This window comes from Pantherophis guttatus, chromosome 4 (assembly GCF_059756535.1).
Source record: "Pantherophis guttatus breed Tessera chromosome 4, ASM5975653v1, whole genome shotgun sequence".
NCBI classification, from domain to species: Eukaryota; Metazoa; Chordata; class Lepidosauria; order Squamata; family Colubridae; genus Pantherophis; species Pantherophis guttatus.
Window position 1 is genome coordinate 53,444,733 of NC_142066.1, and position 16,468 is coordinate 53,461,200.

Genomic DNA, 16,468 nt, shown 5'->3' on the forward strand with positions numbered 1-16,468 from the left:
GACACATTATTTATTTTTTTTCTACTGCATCTCAGTGTAAAGCTGTATCAAAATAATCTATTTTCATACTTTCACACACCATTGCAGTACTACTTGGAGGGAAGTAAGCAATGAGGTACCACAAGGTTCTGTCTTAGGCCCAGTACTCTCCAATATCTTCATAAATATTTTAGATGAGGGAATAGAAGGGGAACTTACCAAATTTGCAGATGTTACTAAACTGGTAGGAATAGCAAACACCCTAGATGATAGACTGAAGATCCAGATGGATCTTAACCAGTGGTGAAATGTAAAATTTGTTACTACCGGTTCTATGGGCATGGCTTGGTGGGAGGGGTTAATGTGACTGGGTGGGCGTGGCCAACTTTTTTTTTTTTTACTTTTAAAAGCATTTTTTCTACAACCTTAAGAGGTTGCAGAAAAAAATGCATTTAAAAGCTTCTGACAATCAGGCAACTCAGCTGGAATCGTCAGAGGCTTTTAAAGGCATTTTTTTTTCTACAACCTCTTCGGCTGAAGAAAAAATGCTTTTAAAAGCCTCTGACGATCCCAGCTGAGCTGCATGATCATCAGAGGCTTTTTTTTTTTAACTTTTAAAAGCATTTTTTCGGCTGAAGAGGTTGTAGAAAAAATGCTTTTAAAAGTAAAAAAAAAAGCCTCTGATGATCGTGCAGCTCAGCTGGGCATGAGGGAACAGGGATTTTTGCTACTGGTTCTCCAAACCACCACCCGCCATCGCTATCGGATTGGGTGATCCGGTCCAAACCGAGAGCATTTCACCCCTGATCTTAACACACTTGAACACTGGGCCCTAACTAACAAAATGAAATTCAATGTAGAGAAAAGTAAAGTCTTACACTTAGATAAGAAAAACCAAAAATATACATATAGATTGGGAGAAATCAGACTTAATAGCAGTAACTATGAGAGGGATCTTGGACTCTTAGTGGACAACCAATTAAATGTGAGCCAACAGTGTGCAGTGGCAGCCAAAAAAGCCAATACAATCCTAAATTGCATTAACATTATCCTAAATTGCAAGATCACATGAGGTACTAATACCATTCTATAAAACCTTAGTAAGACCACACGTAAAATACTGCATCCAGTTTTGGTCACCACACTATAAAAAAGACGTTGAGACACTAGAAAGAATGCAGAGAAGAACAACAAAGATGATTAAGGGACTGGAGCTAAAATATACGAAGAATGGTTACAGGAACTGGGCATGGCTGGTCTAGTGAAGAGAAGCACCAGGGGAGACATGATAGCAGTGTTCCAATACTTGAGGGGCTCTCAAAGAGAGGAAGGGATCAACCTATTTTGCAAAGCATCTGAAGGCCAGACAAGGAATAGTGGATGGAAACTGGTCAAGGAAAGACTCAACCCAGAAATAAGGAGAATTTTTCTGACAGATCAACCAATGGAACAGCTTGCCTTCAGAAGTTGTGGAGCTTCATCACTGGAAGCTTTCAAGAAGAGACTGGACTGCCATCTATCAGAAATGGGGTTGAGTCTCCTGCTTGGCCCGGGGGTTGGACTAGATGACCTGCAAGGTTTATGTGTATCTTCATACTCGTGGTGAAAATTTGGGCACTTGACAACTGGCATTTATAAACTGCATAAATTGCAATTTATGATAGCTGCACTGTCCTGGGGTCATGTGACCTCCATTTGTCACCTTCCCAGATGGCTTCTGACAAGCAAAGTCAATGGGGGAAGCCAGATACATTTAATGACCACAAGATTCACTTAGTAACTCTGGCAAAAAAAATCATACAATGGGGCAAAACTCACTTAACTGCCTTTCTTAGCAATATAAATTTTGGGCTTAAGTGTGGTCGAAAGTCAAAGACCACCTGTAGAACAAGACTTATTTTAAGAGATGATTCAGGAAATATGTTTTCCAGTATGATTTACTAGGACAGTTAGATAGCAAAGGTATCATTAAATTAATGCATCAAACAAGACAAAATGGGCACACAATTATGATGTAAGTGGCTCAGGAAAACAGGGAAAGTTGAGCTGGGAACTGATTGTCCATTCCTTTGATAAATATAGAAGATAAACATGCATCATCATGCTACCGCTATGACTCAGTGCACTTGTATCAAGTGGCATTTGTCTGATGATGTCACCAGACACATGTCATCACTTTGGCTTCATCATGCTTTGCTGTGGATTCTGCTGTGCTTTAGCCTTTTGCAATTGAATATGCTTCAGCAATTGCTAAAGAGAAAGATCTCCACTGTGGCACACACATAATGGGCCAAGTCCTTTTGCCCTTTACTTATTTAAAAAGAAGCAAAATAGTAGGGGGAAAAAAGGGGGGGGGAGAAGCAACAGCAATAACAAAAAGTGTTTTGTATGTGTGTTTGTATGAGTATGAGTATATAAAGGCTTTTTACATGTGTATATGTGCATGTAAAGATTTATACAGAAGTTACAGCAGATGAGCATATTTCATTGTAAATCATCCGCATAATCTTTAAACAATTCATTAATAAATATTCATAAATTGCAAATAACAGCAGGTATTTATTGTGGCCTTACAGTTATCTTTCCAATGTTTAACACATTTTTTAGCAATAGGAAGGGCACATAAAATCCATTTCCATTGCCTAGCCATTAATACATTTGTAGTTTGTTGAATTAATATATATATAGCGACAACTTACCAGTGTGTAACAATTTCAAGACAACACAAAAGTATTGCATTTTCAGAACATGATGAATTATCCATTTCTTATTCCTTTTCTGTACAAATGCAATTGGATCCAATAAGCCTGATATGCTTCTTTTTTGCTAAATAAGTCATAGCGTAAGATCTATTTAAATTTTTGATAACAGACATTAAGACTGTTGCACATTATTCATACAGAATGGGGATTCCTTGTTCTATTCAGTCTTTAAAATGAGTAGATCAAATTCATTTCACACAATGTCAATTAGATAATTGAATGGGATAAAAAGCCTACTGGGCAAACGACTATTATAAGGATGGGAGGCTGATTTTTCTGGAAGTTAGAATCAAAAATTCATTGCCTCTACTATAAAATATCTCTCTCAACTCTATAATAAGTAGAATCAAATATTGAATCATGGGGCCATAATGTCTAAGATCTCATCCTCAATTGCTTACTGCACTCTTTGACTAGGATCAAGTGTAGTGAGAGACCCAGAGAACGGACACAAGAATAGATAAGACCTGAGTAATTTCAGTTGGTCATAATACTTAGAAGAATATATGTTGATATGTCAATTAATATATCAAAACCTATTCATTAAAATAGTGTAGTCTATGATACTCTAAGCTTATCTCTAAGCCTATCTCTAATGGGAGATTTCTAAAATTAGATTTCTCCAGTTTGCTCACATTGGTCATCAATCTGAGTGATTCATAGCCATTTCTATAAGCAAGACTAAGCCTAAAACTCAACTGAAGTACGGCCAGATAATTAGCTGCTGTCCACAGTGTTTCCATGATAACCATCCACTCAATAATTTTGCCAGAAAAGAAATGACAATTTCAACTGGTTAAGGCTTAATGATAGTCCTTGAGGTTCAGAGGATACAGCTTCAGAAAAGGTTTTTCAGTTGTGTAATTCATGGTAACTAAAACATCTGTTCTAGTAAAAATATATATTTCTCTTAGGAACGGTAGCACACATCTGATAGCTCAGCCTTCCCTAATGTTTTCAAATCCCATGGCCAACCGGCTGCTTTGGGAGTTGAGATCCCAATGTATTTGAAGAACACCAGATTGAGAAAGGGTGTTAGGGCTCCAAGCTAAAATGAAATAATAGACAGCAAAAAACCAGACTCCCTAGTTCTCTTATTTTGCCAGAAAATTAAACTGGTACCACCAACACAGGCCCAACGAGTATCCTGGGAGTGATCTTCGACTTGGACAACCAATAAAAACCATAGCCTTCAATTATAGGTGGAGGAGAGCAACTTTATCTTCAAAAACTTGTCAAACACTACATATAATTTGCCTCCAAAAGTAAAGGCAAAATTTGCCTTCTCTGTTCTCAAAATTGAAAGTGTAACTTTTGGAAACAACTGTCAGAGAGCCTTCAAACCTGGCAGACCTGTAGACCTGTAAAAAGATCCTTTCCTCACAATACATAAACATGCAAATACCACAATGACAAATGTGTTTCTAGTAAACAGTAATGAACGACATGCGATGTAAAAGAAACACTGAGCACTTCATACACATAGTTTTTAGAACAATAGCACATTAAAATGGCATATTATATTTATTAGATTTATCTCCTGGCTTTCTTTTTAGTACACAATGCATTGGCTTCCTCCTTTTGTTTCTCCCCACAACAACGGTTGTGTAAAATACTTTGGGCCAAAAGAGATTGTTCTAGAACGACCCAGTAACTTCCATGGCTGTGCGTGATCTGGATCCTGGTCTCTTGACTCCTAACACAAGGCTTTAGCCGCTATACCCTGTCAGTTTTCATATCTGAGGCTAATAGGATAACGGTTTACATTACAACTTCTTTTTAAATCCCAGCATGTCAAGCACTACTGTATGGCTGGATCAAGACATACATTTATTCCCTGATCATATTCTGATCCAACATCTTGCAAGATTATGGAGAATTGGAAAGCTAGCTAGAACTGATTGGTCATGGCTGTCAAAAGTGCTTCTGTCACAATTTAATCTATCCTTCCATGACAGAGGGGGGCAGGTGACTGGGGGATAATAGGAAATACGGTTCGTATATGGGGAGGAGGGGGAAATCTATGGCCTTCCAGATTTCAATGAACTACAATTCCATAGCTTTTGTTTTCATGCTTAAATTCTACCTCCTAATGAGAACTGAACTAATAATGGGTTAACCTAAGAGGCAGCACTGATATTAATTATTGTTGCATAGTAAAACATACAGTTGCCTGGAGTATCTAGGAGGTCAAGGAAGAAAAGAAAGAGATCTGACGCAATAAGAGAGGATGCATTCTTTCTGCTCTTGCATAACACTGCTGGAAACTTTTCCATTTTACAGAGAAGTGTTATAAATGTTTCATTATATAAAGCCACATGCTTGGACAATCACTACTGGAATGAAATCAGACCCCGGGGGGAGGGGGAAATTGTTGCTTTCTTACCTGTTGCCAGATCATTTCCAATTGTGCTACAGTTTAGCAGCGTCACTTTCAGCATCATAAAAATTAAGTTCCAGCGCATGATAGTCCAGGTGTCATATTTAGGGAAGCCTAATTGCAACTGTATTTTCTACCCCAGATCTGCAGGAGGTAGGGGAAATATTGGGAGGAGAAATAGCTTGGTGGTAGAGTGCATTCTTTGCACGCATAAAGTCCCAGTCTCAATTCTCTCCAACATTTCTAGTTCAAAGGAACTTGGGTAGTAGGGCTGGAGAAGTCCTTTCCCTGAACTCTTGGGGAATCTTGGCCAGTCTGATTAATAGTGGACAGACATTAAACCTGAAGCAACACATTTGTTCTTCATAGAACCTCAAGTCACTCTCCTTGATACCTCTAATTCTTATAGCAAATTCCATGGACCGGAATTGCATCATCATAATCTCGTCTTCAACTCTCTGTATTTTATTATGCACATCAGCAATTTTAAAATCAGTATCCTTTATTTTGACATTCACTTCTGATTTAAAATCTTCCAATTTAGAGTCCACTTTAATAATAATTTCTGACAGGCCAGAAACCACATTTGATAATTTATCAGTCACTCAGGCTTTGGATGATAATTTTCAAAAATCTCAACAGGAAATGGATGATAAATTTCAAAAATCTCAACAAGAAATTAAGCAGGAAATTAGTGAAATGAAAAACTTGGTGAAAGAGAATTATGATAAAGTGACTGATAAACACATTTGTTCTTCATAGAACCTCAAGTTCCCAATAATCAAGCAAAGAACATTTACCATAGCTAGGATATTTCTAGACTTCAATGACTTTTTTGTCATTGATCTCATCTGATACCACTTGCAATTTTGATTATTTGTAAACTTGTGGCGCTCACAAAGAAGTGACTGTCAATGAGTTATAGATGGTGGTTGTTGCCTTTTCTTGCCCACTCAGCTTTCCACTAAAACATGTTTCTTCCCTCCTTAAAAAAGTGAAAAACATTGCTCCAAAGCTCCTTATCCTGCACTAATGGCTATCCATGGTGTAGGCATATTGATCTGCCAAGAACTAAGTGCAGTGGGAGGGGGAGGGCATATTGACCATCCCTTCCAATGACAGAATATCCCATTCCTTTAAACACTAGATGGTGAAATGTTACCATTTCTACAGGAACATCCCTCCCTCACATGATTTCTTTGGAAAATAGATCATGAGAGCTATAAAGATAAAGAGAAATTTGGGATACTCGATTGAACTTGAAAAATGGGAAGAAATTTGGGGGAAAACCTTAAAATTAACAATGTCGGTTTCCTATAAGGAAAATATATACAAAATGCTGTATAGATGGCACCTGCCCCCGGCTAGATTATCGAAGATGTTCCCAGGAATCTCTCCGGTTTGTTGGAAATGCAACGCCACTATGGGAACTTACTTTCATAGTTGGTGGACCTGTCCCCGAGCAAAAGAATATTGGGCCAGAATTCAAAAATGGATTTTAGAAATCATAGGATGTAGAATAGATTTGAAATGTTTTTACTAGGCATGAAACCAGAGAACTTAAACAAATCTAATTGGTATCTCGCTCTCCACATCATCATTGCAGCCAGGATCTCGTTCGCGCAAGAATGGAAATCCAAAAATATTCCATCGGAGGCTACGTTAATTGCAAAGATCATGGACTGTGCAGAAGCAGACAAACTTACTGGACTTTTGCGAGATAGACAAGAATCGGGGTTATATAGGAGCTGGGACAGATGATATGCTTGGCTGAAAAAAAAAGAAATCTTAAGAAGAATGAAAATATTAACCTTAATGTGAATAGGAGCATTGCATGACAGTTGAGAATTTTTTCTTCTGGATAAACTTTTCTTTCTTTTGATGAGTTGGTTTAATGGAGGTTTGTACTTTCTCTAGGTGAAAATTGTTACTTTAAAACTCTATATGTATTATATTACTCTCTGCAATTCTCTCCATATAGTTATACTTTTTTTTCTGTATTTTTTAATAATTTTCAATAAAAAAAATTTTTTTTAAAAAGAGAGAGCTATAAAGATATGTCAGGACATTTCAGGATGGTAACCACCTAGTCATAGTTCTGTGTGTTCAGTAGAAGTCTTGTCTCAATCTGCATCTCCATCTGGAAGAGTTCTTAGAAATTTGAAAGAAAAAACAAAACAATAATTAAGATCACATGAAGTATTAATACCACTTTATAATGCCTTGCTAAAACTACACTTGGAATATTCATCCAGTTCTGGTTGCTACAATATAAAAAGGATGTTGAGACCCTGGAAAGAGTGCAGAGAAAAGAACAAAGATGATTAGCGGACTGGAGGCCAAAACATGATGATGAATGGTTGTAGGAATTGGGTATGTCTACTTTAATGAAAAGAAGAACTAGGAGTGACATCATAGCAGTAAGGGGCTGCCACAAAAAAGAGTGGGTCGGCCTATTCTCCAAAGCACCTGAAGGCAAAGGCAAGTAGCAATGGATGGAAACTAATCAAGGAGAGAAACAACTTAGAACTAAGGAGAAATCTCCTGACAGAACAATTAATCAAGGGAACGACTTGCCTCCAGAAATTGTGCATGCTTCAACACTGGAGGTTTTTTAAGAAGAGATTGGACAACCATTTGTCTGAAATGGTATTGGGTTTCCTGCTTGAGGAGGGGTTGGACTAGAAGACCTCCAATGTCCCCTCCAACTCTGTTATTTTGTTATTCTGTTAAAAATCCGTAAGATTCTATATTGTAGAAGAGGGAGGGGTTTGAGTTCCTGCTCTTGTTAAACCATGAGGAGTCAGAAATCTTTGCTGATCAGCCAGCAGATGATTAGTATATTCACTTTGTGGATATTTTCACTCATCCAGGTCATAGTTATCTCAAAATTGCTTTTTCAAAAGACAACTGGACTGTTTTTTCCTTGAGGAAGAAGAAGAAATCCACTTCTATATCTTATATATACTTTGCCTTCTGTCTATTCTAGACTTAGGCAAGTGGGTGTCTCTCCCCTTTAAAGGAATATTGTAATTTCTGCATAACGACATATGATCTACTATTAAAAGTCAGTAAGCCATGAGCCATGACTGATGGGTATTCTTAATTTTGCTGGTTTATTAACCCGTTTGGTGGAACATTTTTAGATAAGTTTCAGGTTTTGGGTGCATGTTTTTATGTGTATTTAGACCAGGGGTCCCCAAACTTGGCAGCTTTAAGACTTGTGGATTTCAACTTAAAGCTGCCAAGTTTGAAGACCTCTGATTTAGACAATAAATACACATAAACAATTTGTCTTAATGTTCAGGTATGTATAGTATGAATACTATGAGGAAGTTGCTTAGCTGTTTTAATTACAGAAATATTTGCTCCCAAGACAAAACTTTTCAGATTCCCTACAAGTAGGTGTTGGGGTGGGGGTGGGGGGAATCATGCCTGAATGTAGGTAAGGCAATACTTTTAAACAATTCCCAGGTCCCAGGTTATAATTTGATTCTGCAAAGATTTGGGGAGAATGTGACTTGTTCAGCATCACCTATTATAGTTATATCCAAAACAAACTTTCACTCCAGGGTCTCATTGAATTAGCTCAGCTGCATAATAAAGCTATACAGACTCCTAAGCTAGGAAGGCTATCAGTGAACTAAAGACAAACAGTGCATTTGCTTAGTAACCTTAATAATCTTTTAAGTTACTGAGTAACCTTAGTAACCTATTTCAATCAAGAATATATTTGGGACAAATTCAAAATATATTTATTGTAATAATTTTGATGTCTTAGTCTTGCTTTTAATCTTTCTTTTAAAATAAAAATAGAATCTTGATGTAAACAACTACTATATTAAGTATAAATGTTTTAATAATTTGGTATCATTGACTTCAGCAATGGCTAAATTATGTTAGTAATTGAAATGTAAAATTAAAATAAATTGGATTGCTTTTCTTCTTAGTTGGATTAAGACCAATTTCTTTAAATGTTCTTCGTTTCCCTTTCCCTAAATATTAATTGACCAAAAACTATCTAGTTCCCACAGGAAAAAGATTCCAGTTCTTTTTATTTAATCACAATGGACTGCAGTGATTATTAGCTGGCAACTGCCATGGGAAGAATTTATTTTCTTTGCTGACGGTATCTTGCAGCAGATTTATCCTCTTCTGAAATAGGTTGTCTGCAGTCAGGAGAAAATGAAGGAAATAAGTAAGTCAAGGAGTGACAGTTTGGTCGGGGGTGAAGGTCCTTGAGAAGAGGAAGAGGTGTTGGGGCAGGGATTCAGGACACCGAGGGTGCTCCTAATTTGCCAAGGCGGACAGAGTGCTAAGAAGTTGTTTTGTAGCACTTCTTCCTACGCAGCTTTCTGACTAAGAAGGTTTAGCAAAGGCCACAAAGATAGGAGAGCTCTAAAATGTGTGAGTCATAAATGCTGCCGTACGTAGCTTTGGCAGCCTACAACTGTCCTATTATTTTGTTTGGACAAAAAGGATGATCTTGGACTCTAGATGAAGAAGACGGATGATTTCACTTCCTATGACTCTGCACATATGACATATATTATTCTGGTGACAGCTAGATACAGCAGAGTTTAAAATAAAGCTTCAGGTTTCTAGGCTTTTGATCATCTACAGCCACACAAAAGAATTTGGTGGTCAAAAGAGAAGAGCTGCTGTTCTGTTTCAAGACTTCCTGGCCTCTTTCAGGAAAGTTCATCCTGAGAATAAATGAGCTGAGTCCACCTGTTGGTCTCCTTCTTCATAACTTATCAATGTGTGGCATAATAGTCAGACCTTCCTTAGTCAACCTCTCGATTTTCCCTGTGCGGAGTTCAGGAGGCAAATCCTTCCTTTCAGAATTGCAGCCCCAAAGACTGTTTTTTTTTTTTATTCCCTTCTCTTGAAAGTAACTAGAAGGACAGCGGTATTTTTGGCTCACAAAGCAGACACAGAGCAACAGGAACAACAATGGAGAACAGAAGGCTGCATTGAAAAGGAGCAATGATGGAAACTAGTGGCCATCAGTTATCAGGATTGCAGAAAAGGAGCTGGTGCATCCTTCTCTGGGTAGTAGGCCCTCCTGCTAGGGTTGTCAGATTGGCTTTGGCTAAACTAACTACTAGGGAGTTCTGCTTCCCCCCCCCCCATTTCTGTGGAAGGAGCAGCTTCCTTCTGCTCAAAATACTTCATTGCAGGGCATAATACTCTCTGCTGAAGTGGCTAAAGCTTTTTTAGTTATTCCACTTTGCAATTTAGAGATGCAAATTGCAAGAAACTTACCTTAAATTGTTTTTCCATTTAAGTTTTTTGAGAGGGGAGGAAAAAGGAAGAGGAGGTGTGTGTGTGTGTGTGTGTGTGTGTGTGTGTGTGTGCAACAGGGACATTGTGTTCTTAATTGCGAACAGCAAAGTTGCAAAAAGGCAGTGTTGAATTTCAAAAAGAAAAGGAGAAGGAAAGGGTGGAGGGAAGGAAATCTTACAATCTGTCTTTACATTTCATGCTGAGCTTGGGGTGTGTGAGCTTGGGGTTCACACAATATCCTGTTGCAATGTTGATTGTGTTGGAAAAAATATCCTTCTGGTTCAGCTCCAAGTGGGGAAAAAGACACTGGAAACATGGAGACTGCTTGGAAAGATGGTTTAATGGTGGACAGGATCACATGGCTTGAGTTCCTGAACAGAAAAAGGGACGAGATACAGCGAGTCCCCGGGTTTTATGCTCTCTCTGGCTTTGAAGTTCCTGGGGCCCTGAAAGAGTATCCTGATTGGTTGTCGGACTCCCAGGGGGTAGGGGTCTTAGCTAGCCTTGCTGGCTGATGTAATCTGCCAGGTGCCATGTGGTTAGTTTCTGTCCTAGATGGGTCCTATTGTGTTGCAGATGAGTTTCAAAGATTGAAAGATTGAGTTTCTGCCTCTGGCCCATTGACAAAGGGTGGGAGCAGGAAGGTAGGAGCTGCTTTGTTTCTAAAACATGTTTCTCCATTTCTCATCCAGGGAAATATAATATTCTGTCTCTTTAATATTTCCTAAAATATTTCATTCTTCCAGGAAAGGGGTGGGTGCTAACTTCCTACAATTGCTTCATTTAGCATGCTGGCTTGGCAGCCACTATGGGATGTAAATTATTACCACAAACAGACCCAACTGAGTATGGCTATATTCATTACATCACAGTTAAGGAAATCAAGTAAAAAAAAGTGGGGTGAGTGAAAAGGAGATAAAGTGATACTGATTGTGCTTTCTAGGCAGAAAAAACAAATGAGATCATTTTCTAGACTATTGTTCCTGAAATCAGATTTGGGCCAACAGTAACAACTGCCTGAACTAGTGCTACCAGAGTATAACTGCAAATATCTGGATAGCCATCATATTACAATAAGTATCCTTCTGTTTCCTTGCAATGTAGTGTTTCTCAACTGCAGCAACATTAAGAGGCATGCACCACAACTCCAAGAATTCACACACACACACAACCAACATGGAAAGTTGAAGTTCAACACAAGTTGAAGTTCAACACATCTTAATGGCAACTGCACTCTTTTTCTTCTTGATTTGAAACTATATGGATAAAAACAAAATGTTTTAAACCAGAAAGAAAAGAAGTCCAATTGTCATGATTCAGTTTCAAGACAACTTTACCAGGGTGACTAGGAATCTTTATTAGCAACACATCTTAATGTTGCTGAGGTTGAGAAATACTGTTCTGGTGGCCATCCATATTTTTGTTACTCTTATGCAAGCACTGTGTTCTCAAATTGAGTTTTAATTTCAGGGCAATACTGCCCCTCCCCCTTGCTAGGTTCTCCAGCATCCATGCCAGGAATAAAATGCACTTACCTTCGCTACTGGATCGCAAATGTGAGCATGCGCAGAGGGTCAAAAACAGGAAGTGATGATGTCCGGGCGGGTGGGCGGAGCCTCCCACTACCGGCCCTACTGGATCATGCGAGCCAGATAGAACCGGCTGGAATTCACCACTGATCCATGCCCATCTCTCCTGTGAATAGGATCCTGACCAGAGGCCTTTTTCTTCAGGAAACCTTACCTTTCGGTTTTCCTCTCTTCCAAACAAAGAGGAGAGAAAGTCAGAAGCTGCAGTCTTCCAGCACTCCTGACCCATTTATCTCCATTGCAAAGCTGAGCACAGAGAACACCATGAATCTATCTTGTATTTTTCTTTATTATTACTTGTAAAAGGAAAGAAAATGTGCATGCAGATGCAAATTTCAGGTAGTTACAAATGGTAAATGAAAAATGAAGTCAAAGAAAACATCCTCAAATTGAGTACCTAACAAAGCAATGGGGACTGTTTAAAACAAATTATCTCCTACTATTTGTTCTTCTTACAGTACACAAAAATTATAGATTTGCTTGAAAGTCTTCCATGCTGCTTCACCATCGTCTATTGCCAATTCCAGTATCAAGAGAGATTACATATTAGCTACTCACTGTCAGAGATCAACTTCTGCGGAGATGCCATGTAATAATTTGTTTAGCTGGTTCTCCCACTTAGGGGTTGACAGTCCTTAATATGACATGGATTCTCTACCTTAGGGAACACTTTTAAGAGATCTGATGTATAAATGAACAGCAATAATTTTCCTTAACAATTCTTAATATGAAATGAAGCAATAATAAACTATACGTTTGACTGTAGTACGCTCCCAAATCACAGGTGGGAGTTCATTAACAGTCATTATTAAATAATCTCAGATGTGCTCGTAAATATGAAATAAATTTTATTATTATTGTGATAATCTTAATTTAAGAAGCTAGAACTAGTATAATGGTGCATAAATAAGCCTGCTGAACTAAGCCAAGAGACTGCCTTTAAGTTTAATGAGGTTAAACCTCAAGGAATTAGCCTGACTAGGTGGCTCAGTGGCTAAGACATTGAGCTTGTCTATCAGAAAGGTCTGCAGTTCGGCAGTTCAAATCCCTAGTACAGGTCTTCCGCATGAGCAGAGGGTTGGATTAGATGACCTCCAAGGTCCCTTCCAACTCTGTTACTGTTATTGAATTGGCCTATTGTATTAAATTTATTTTATTTTTTAATTTTTAATTTTGATTTATATGCCGCCCTTCTCCGGAGACTCAGGGCGGCTTACAGTGCGTTAAGCAATAAGCAATAGCCTTCATACTTTTGTATATTTATACAAAGTCAGCTTATTGCCCCCACAAACTGGGTCCTCATTTAACCTACCTTAGAAAGGATGGAAGGCTGAGTCAACCTTGAGCCTTGGAGAGATTCGAATGTACTTGCAGTTATTACAAGAGAGAGCAACCCAGAACTGGGCATCTTTTCTTCTGCCCAGGCAATTTTAGAGGGCAAGCACATTGTGTAGCCTATATCACTTCTTTTCATTTTTCTCCTGTAGCCATCACTACAGCTTGCTTTTAATACTATTATCTGACTTTTGCTAGAGTTGAGAACTAGGGCTGGGATAGGCATGAGAAGCCTCTAGAAAGAAAGAAAAAAAACACAACAATATCAAATTTTAAAAGAGTTTGAATAATATCCATTGTGGCTGGAGAATTCTGGAAGCTGATGTCCACCTATCTTAAAATTTTCCAGGGTGAGAACCACTGCCCTAGAAAGACTTTACCATGGTTAAATGCCCAAGTGTACTAGTAATAGGGCAGCATCCCATACAGCTAACTGTAAATTTTAACACTCAACATGATTTCACACCCCCCCCCCAAAGATAAACAATGTGGGACAACAAAAACCCGGTTCCACATTTGTTGCTGCAATTGCCAACCAGAATTCAGAAGTCTAGTGAACAAACGGCAACCACTATCACTTTGGCAGCAGGAACTCATTTTATTTTAGGAGTTTCCAGAAGGATGGTTCTACTTATTGTTGCAACAAAAGCAACCATGTCTTGATTTCTATGGTTTGTGTGTGATCCTGATCTTCATAATCTTGCTGGATTAGACCAAGAGTCCATATGGTAGTAGTAGCTTACAAGAAAAATATGTGATGCTTGCAACCCCCATGTACCCGCAAACAACTCCAAAGCTTCCTGGGTTTTGCAAACTTCTATAGGCAATTCATTCCAGCATTCGCAGAAGTCGCCTTGCCCTTAACAGAGCTATTAAAAACAGGGGCCCCTCTTACAAAACCATGACTGACGCAGCCGCTAGCCTGGTCAATGGACTTCCAGAGGGCCTTTGAAAAATTAAAGTGGCTCTTTGCCGAAGAGCTGATTCTTCAACACCCTGATGAACAATTCATTGTCCAGGCTGACATGGTGGTGGTGGCTGTAGGCAGTGGCGGCCTACAGAAAGACCCACAGGGTCGGCTTTTGCCATGAGCATATGTGTCCAAGAAACTCGTCGACACCAAGAGATGGTGGGCAATTTGGGAGAAGGAAGCCTACGCAGTCTTCTGGGCCCTCCTCCCCTGGAGACATTTTCTTGAGGGGAGCAAAGTACCTTTCAAGGCTTGATCACAAAAACCTTGAAGCCCTAAAAAACTCCAGGAAACTCTCTCCCAAACAAGTCCACTGGGCACAATACTTCAGGTGGTTTAACTTTGAGTTAAAATACATCCCAAGGGGGAAGAATCTGCTGGCCGACGCATTATCGAGAAAACCGCAGTTCAATAGTCCGATGGAAGAAGTTGCCCATGCTATCATCCCCCATTCACAACAAGCAGGGCAAGTCACCACTAGACACCAAGCCAGATGCCAATCTGACTCCGTACAGGACAAACTGACAGCCACAATGAAAGCAACACTCCCAGCCAACCAATGGCTCACAGATAACAAAGACATCTTGACCTTGAAGGATGGGCTGGCTTGGAAGGGGTCCAAATGGTATGTCCCTACCAGCTTGAGGCTGGAAGTCCTACAACGCAGCCATGACTCACGACTGACAGGCCATTTCAGTTTCTTGAAAACTCTGCATCTGGCCAGAAGACTGTTTTGGTGGCCAAAGATGAAGGCCAACGTAGAGGATTACGTAAAGAGCTGTGCCACTTGTGCAACCATGAAAATGAAACTGGGGAAACCTCCTGAGCTCCTCCAACAAGTGGCTAACCCCAGTTGGCCCTAGAAGGCAATCACAATGGACTTTATAGTTGAGCTTCCAGAAAGTGGGGGGGGGAGAAATACAGTTATTTGGATGTGATCAACTTGTTTTCCAAGCAAGCTCACTTCACTGCTTGCTCAGGATTACTCTCAGCCAAGAAACTGGCAAAAATGTTCATCAATTAGATTTACCAGCTACACCAAGTGCCCCACCAGATAATCTCAGACTGAGGCATCCAATTCACCACAAAATTCTGGAAGGAGTTCCTGAAATTGGTTGGGTCTACTCAGGGACTCAGCTCAGCTTTCCATCCGATTATGAACAGAGCCACGAAATGAGCGAACACAATGGTGGAGCAATATATAAGATGTTATATGGATTACCAGCAAGAGAACTGGGCAGACCTGCTGCCATTTGTAGAAGTGGCTTACAACAACGCCATATACAGCAGCACCGGATTGACCCCTTTTCAGATCACCAGTGGCATGGACTTTGTCCCCATGCCCGAGCTGCCCAGAGAACCATCTTCCTCCATGACTCTGACTGAATGGATGGAGTTGTTGAAGAAGGGATGGGAAGACACCAAAAAAGCGCTGGCAGAAGCCGCTGAGGCATATAAAAAACAAGCGGACAAACACTGATCTCTCCAACCCCCTTCTGTGTGGGAAATCAGGTTTACCTATTGACCAACTACATCAAATTGAAGTTGCCCAGTAAAAAGCTGGGACCCAAGTTTTTAGGACCTTTCCCAATAGTGAAAGTAATTAGCACAGTGACAGTTCACCTGAAACCTCACATGCATAGTAAGGAAAGTGCATCCTGTCTTTCACTGCAGTTTGTTAAAGCCAGCAATCAGGTTGAGATTGAGGCCACAGACCCAACGGATGCCCAAACCTATAGCGGTGCAAGGGGAGACCCATTATGAAGTTAAGAAAATCCTAGACTCTAGTTTGTATAGAGGTCAATTACAATATTTAGTCCATTGGAAAGGGTACCCCTTTTCTGAAACTACCTGGGTTAAAAGCTGGGATGTAAAGGCAGACAGTTTAGTGAAACAATTCCATGATAAATTCCCTGATAAGCCAAAGGGTCCCCCTGAGGCTAGGGAAAGAGGTGCTTAGGGAATGTTGAATTAACCCCCTATGATCCTCTCATTGCAGGACACAAACATCGGTTGAGGGGGGGCAGCCTGTCACCTCTGGAATCCATCTTTTTCTTTGGATCTTCAGGGCTGCCACACTTAGTGCTGAGGGAAACTGGGAGAGGGGATTGCATGGAGTAGTAGATAATAATAAGCCACAATAACATTCTTTACTCTGAGAATC